The 6,000-nt window shown below is 41.2% G+C and overlaps 1 long non-coding RNA gene across 1 annotated transcript in view; it reads left to right on the top strand.

The window, feature by feature from the left end:
* Window positions 1-864: 864 nt before the first annotated feature.
* The window catches only part of LOC308066562, a 57,570-nt gene continuing 52,434 nt past the window's right edge, over window positions 865-6,000 (top strand). Inside the window, exon 1 of the long non-coding RNA XR_013929201.1 lies at window positions 865-6,000. This exon is cut by the window's right edge and continues 24,699 nt beyond it. This is a non-coding gene — a long non-coding RNA (uncharacterized lncRNA).

The following is a 6,000-nucleotide window of genomic DNA, read 5'->3' as shown; positions in this document are numbered from 1 at the left end:
TGCTTTGCAATAATCCAAGTGAGGGAAGACACCTGGTTGTTATTTGCCCATCACAGTGTAGTGGAAGATTAATTTTGTGTTGTGTTCATATTTCTTTCATTGAAGTCTCACTTTATTTTGCTATGGTGGGATAAGAAAGAGTTTAGAGGTAACAAAGCAAATGCCATGCCATGTATGTAGAACAGGGGACATTGACTGAAATAATCAGCTGGCAGGACCAAAATGAAAAAAAAAAGTGAGGTTTTGTGGTTTGTTTGGTTTTTATTTTTTTTTCCTGACAAAGAATTAATTTGTGGAACTCTTTGTTTGGAGAAGTTTTTATAAATACCTTAGCAACAAATGGAGGGCGAAGGAGAATCTCCATCCTTTATTGAATGCAGAGGGAAACTTCATGACAAAGGATGAGGAAAAGGCTGAGATATTTAATACTACTGTTGCCTAGTCTTTGCTGGTAGGACCACAGGTACCCAGCCTGCTGAGCTAGAAGACAGGGACAAGGAGCAGAATAAAGCCTCCATAATCCAAGGGGAAATGGTCATTGAACTGCTTACATCACTTAAGGCACAAGTCTATAAGGCCACATGGGATCCACCCAAGGGTACTGAGGGAGTTGGCAGAAGTGTTCACCAAGCCTCTTTCAATCATTTATCAGCAGTCCTGGTTAACCAAGGAGGTCCCAGTGACTGGAGGTTACCACACACAGCATTTATCTATAAGAAAGGCAAAAAGGAGGATCCAGGGAGCTATAGGCCTGCCAGTGTGACCTTGTTGCCAGGGAAGGTTATGGAGCAGGTCACCATTGAGTGCCATCACGTGACACGTGCAGGACAATCAGGTGATTGGGCCCAGCCAGCACGGGGTTCTGCTTGACAAGCCTGATCTCCTTTTAGGACAAGGTGATCCACTTAGTGGATGAAGGAAAGGCTGTGGATGTTGTCTGCCTAGATTTTAGTAAAGCCTTTGGCAACATTTCCCACAGCATTCTCCTGGAGAAACTGGCTGCTCACGGCTTGGACAGGTATACTTTTTGCTGGGTAAAAACCTGAGTGGATAGCCAAGCCCAGAGAGCAGTCATGAATGGAGTTACATCTGGCTGGTGGCCGGTCACAAGTGCCATTCCCCAGGGCTCAGTGCTGGGGCCAGCCCTGTTTAATGTCTTTATCAATGATCTGGATGAGTGGACTGAGGGCACCCTCAATAAGTTTGCAGATGACACCAAGTTGGGTGGAAACGTTGATCTGCTTGAGAGCAGAAAGGCTCTGCAGAAGGACCTGAACAGGCTGGATCAATGGGCTGACGCCAACTGCATGAGGTTTAACAAGGCTGAGTGCCGGGTCCTGCCCTTGGGTCACACCAACCCCATGCAGCGCTACAGGCTTGGGGCAGAGTGGCTGGAAAGCTGCCTGGCCAAAAAAAAAAAAGACCTGGAGGCACTGGCTGACAACTGGCTGAACATGAGCAAGCAGTGGGCCCAGGTGGCCAAGGCGGCCAACAGCATTCAGGCTTCTATCTCAAACAGCATGGCTAGCAGGACTAGAAGTGATTGTCCCCCTGTAACTGGCACTGGGGAGGCTGCATCTCTAATATTCTGTGCACTTTCGGGCCCCTCACTATAAGAAAAACATTGAGGTGCTGGAGCGTGTCCAGAGAAGGGCAACGAAGCTGGTGAAGGGTCTAGAGCACAAGTCTTATGAGAAATGGATGAGGGAACTGGGGTTGTTTAGTCTGGAGAAAAGGAAACTTGGGGGGGGGGGGCAGGGGATGTTATTGCTTTCTACAACTCCCTGAAAAGAGATTGTAGTAAAGCGGGTGTCAGTCTCTTTCCCCAAGTAACAAGTGACAGGACAAGAGATAATGGCCTCAGGTTGCACCAGGGGAGGTTTAGATTGGATATTGGGAAAAATGTCTTCACTGAAAGGGTTGTCAAGCATTGGAACAGGCTGCCCAGGAAAGTGGTTGGGTCACCATCCCTGGAGGTGTTTAAAAGACACATAGAAGTGGCACTTGGGAACGTAGCTTAGTGATGGACTTAGCAGCCCTGGGTTAAGGGTTAGGCTTGATTATTTTAAAGGTCTTTTCAAACCTAAATGATTCCATGATTCTGAATTATAAATGGGAAAAGTTTACATAGAACAAGAAGACGGTAAGTTAATCAGAGAGAAAATCCATTGGGACTCGTAAACACAAACCACTTTTTGCTCCAAATGTATGTGATCCATCGATCATTGGAAGTAGGAATAAATACAGTGTTTGCTACTGGATATTGTTGGAGGCACAGTACAGGCTTGATAGGCATTCAATCTGTTCTAGTATACTCATGCTTTTCAATGTCATTCTTACATTGAGAGATAAAAGAGAACAGTGAACATGGGAATAATAAAGAGAAAATGGAAGACAGGAGCATGCAAAGATAGGGTGTGCAACAGTCTAACATTTTGGTTGTAATTAATAGCAGTCATATCAGCACTGAGATTTTTATCACTGTATGTGATGCCTTCATAAACATTTCTTGCTGCTATTGCAATAAAGGTGATAGAATAAAAATAGATATCTCAATCTCTGAATGGAACCATAATTTAAATGACATTATGTTTTCATTTGATAGGATTAAATGTTATTTGATTTCATGGAGGGAGCAATATCTTTCCCAAGAGACAATAGCACCGCTGTGGATGAATTAACACTTGTTTTGCTAATTGAAGAATCATTTTTGTACAGATGACCATTAGCATGAACACTTTTGTTTTTCATGGAAGCATACCTTAGCTGAATGTAAAAACTTGAAACACCAGGAAGCTGGTTAGCTGCTTTTTACTTACAATAATGTAAAAGTGTATGTTTTGATATATAGTAATGTATATGAAAGTATCATTATCTATGTGTATATTTAGATTTGTATTACCATTCAAACACCTTCCAAAACTGTAACCTTGTATTTTGTGCAAAATTACTAACAGGATAGTCAATGCAGTCAACTTAATTTGTTGAAATATAGTCAGTCTGGACACTATTTCATTGCCAACAAAAAGCCAGTGGAACAAAAGCCATCACAGATCCCATTTCCTGCAAGGTAAATATTCCAATATATTTATGTCCTAATTAATAAGCAGAGCAAGTCCTACCATAAGACATTTTTTTGTAGGAGTGTTAGATTCAGGAAGAAAACAGAAAATCTCCATGTTGACTTCATGAAGGGATGTCCTAATTTTTTTTGATATTGTCACTCCTACATCGGTCACAACTACCATACAAAATATGTTTCTAATATTCACTGATCTTGAGAAGTCTTCTCCAGCTGCAATAGGTTTTATAAAAAAACCCCAACCAAACAACAACATAGAAAAGCTATCTTTATAACTGTAACTCCATGAACTAGGTTCAATTGCATCGTGAGTCTCTTATAGTCATTTAGACTTCAGAGTCAGAGTAAAGGACTACTGCTGGGTGCTTCTCTCCCTTATGTAAGAAATTAAAAAGGTAAACATGTCAGAAGAGTGTTTTTTCTTCAAAATTTAAGACAGTGGAAATCAGTTGCTTTCGTTAAAATAGTTTTCATAGGCACCCAGTGAAACTGAATGTAGGAAGCTGAATTGCAGTTTTGAACAAAAGTATCAACAACCCACTTAAGTCTCATTTTGGACCTTTGCTCAAGTTATACATTATACATTATGCATTAAAGTGTTCCTGAGAGTAAAACAGTTTGTCTTTCCCATACATTGGCTCTTGTGACAGCGATATTTTAGCTTTGATAATATGAAAAAATCTAGATATCTGACAGAAAAAAATGGCTTTTCTATTTAAGACCTTAAAAGTGCTTGCATGACCCCAGACTTGTTTTTTCCAGTCAAATGATTCAGTCTAACAAAAAATATTATGTCTTCCTAACAATCTCACCTGGCTCATATCCTTAGATCATCATGATTTCAACTTACTAAAAAATGCAAAAAAAAAAAAAAAAAAATCAGTGATGGGAAAAATATATTACGAAATACAAAAAAGAAGCAGCACCTTAATCAAAAACTTGCAAGCACAGTAGACTGGTGTTGTGATTTAACCCCAGCCAGCAACTAAGCATCATGCAGCTGCTCACTCACCCCCTGCCCTGCTGGTGGGATGGAGAGGAGAATCAGATAAAAAGGTAAAACCCATGGGTTGAGATAAGAACAGTTTAACAATTGAAATAAAATATTATAATATTAATAGAAATAATAATAATAATAGTAATGAAAATGGAGATAACAAAAAAGAAAGAGGAATAAACCCAAGAAAGACTAGTGATGCACAATACAATTGCTCAGCACCCACTGACCGATGCCCAGCCAGTCCCTGAGCAGCAACTGGCCCCTCCTGGCCAACTCCCCTCAGTTTATATACTGGGCATGACATTCTGTGGTATGGAATATCCCTTCGGCTAGTTTGGATCACCTGTTCTGGCTGTGCTTCTTCCTGACTTATTGTGCACTTATTGGCAGAGCATGGGAAACTGAAATATCCTTGACTTAGTGTAAGCATTGCTTAGTAACAACTAAAGCATCAGTGTGCTGCCAACCTGTCCTGGTTTCAGCTCGGACAGGGTTAATTTTCTTCTTAGTAGCTGGTGCAGCGCTCTGTTTTGGATTTGGTGTGGGAACCACGTTGATAACACCCTGGGGTTTTGGTTGGTGCTGGGTGATGTTTGTACTCAGTCAAGGACTTTTCAGTTTCTTGGGCCCTGCCAGTGAGAAGGCTGGAGGAGCACGGGACAATGGGAGGAGACACAGCCAGGACAGGTGACAAGAACTAACCAAAGGGATATTCCATACCATATGGCATCATGCCGAGTATATATAAGCTGAGGGAAGAAGAAGGAGGAAGCAGGAGGACATTCAGCGTTATGGCGTTTGTCTTCCCAGGTCACCGTTACGTGTGACGGAGCCCTGCTGTCCTGGGGATGGCTGAGCACCTGCCTGCCCACGGGGAGTGGTGGATGAATTCCTTGTTTTGCTTTGCTTGTGCACATCACTTTTGCTTTACCTATTAAACTGTCTTTATCTCAGCCCACAAGTTTTCTCACTTTTACTCTTCTGATCTTCTCCCCAAACCCACTGTGGGGGGAAGTGAGTGAGGGGCTGCGTGGGGCTTGGTTGCTGGCTGGGGTTAAATCATGACACAACATTTTTCTCATATGAAATCAAAAACCACAGCACTGTACCAGCTACTAGGGAGAAAATTAACTCTATCCCAGCTGAAACCAGAACAACTGGCTGTTACAGACAGAAAGTAATAACAAAGTAAACAAAATAAAATCCCTTGAATATCCTGACCTTAATATTTTAATACCCCATTATAAGAACATCCTGCAAAAATTGCTTTGACTACTGCTGGATTGCTCTGGGAGGCTACTACCTTCTTTTTCCCCCCATATATTTACATCTTCTCAATCTAAAGAATATTTGAAATTTTGCTTAAACCACCACTGTAACTATAAGCTTCTATATTAAAAAAGCACAAAACAATAGCATAAGTGGCCTGATGTTTTTCAACAAAATTGAAAACTTTCTCTTCACCTTCCATCATGATTTTGTCTACTCTGGTTTAGCAGTGAAGGTCACAGTGCCCTTAAAGTGGCCCAGTGGAACAACCTGATTTCAGTCGAGTTTTTTATAGTATATCCTAAATGATAAAGGAAAGATAAATATATCAGTCCAGTCATTGCAAGCCAGTAAGGCCATAGGCTTCTGTAAAAATTGTGTTAAGGAAAGTATCCCATCTCTTCCAGTACTTCTAGAACCAAAACACTGTGAGAGATCTTACTCTGCCACAGCATCTTCTGCACCAGCTCTGTGCATAGCCAGAGGATTTTCTGGACAATCCCTTTTGAAAGCACTAAATTAAATATAAACCAAAGTTATGTCTTAATACTAAAGAAGCACACTTTCTGGTCGCTTTCACATCATCTTTATCATTGCTTTTAGTCTCACACTGGAGCTTTGGCCCTGCCAGTGTCACTTGGTTTGAACT

The sequence above is a fragment of the Falco punctatus genome (genome assembly GCF_963210335.1).
Source record: "Falco punctatus genome assembly, chromosome: 6".
Taxonomy (NCBI): domain Eukaryota; kingdom Metazoa; phylum Chordata; class Aves; order Falconiformes; family Falconidae; genus Falco; species Falco punctatus.
This window is presented reverse-complemented; position numbering and strand designations above follow the sequence as displayed.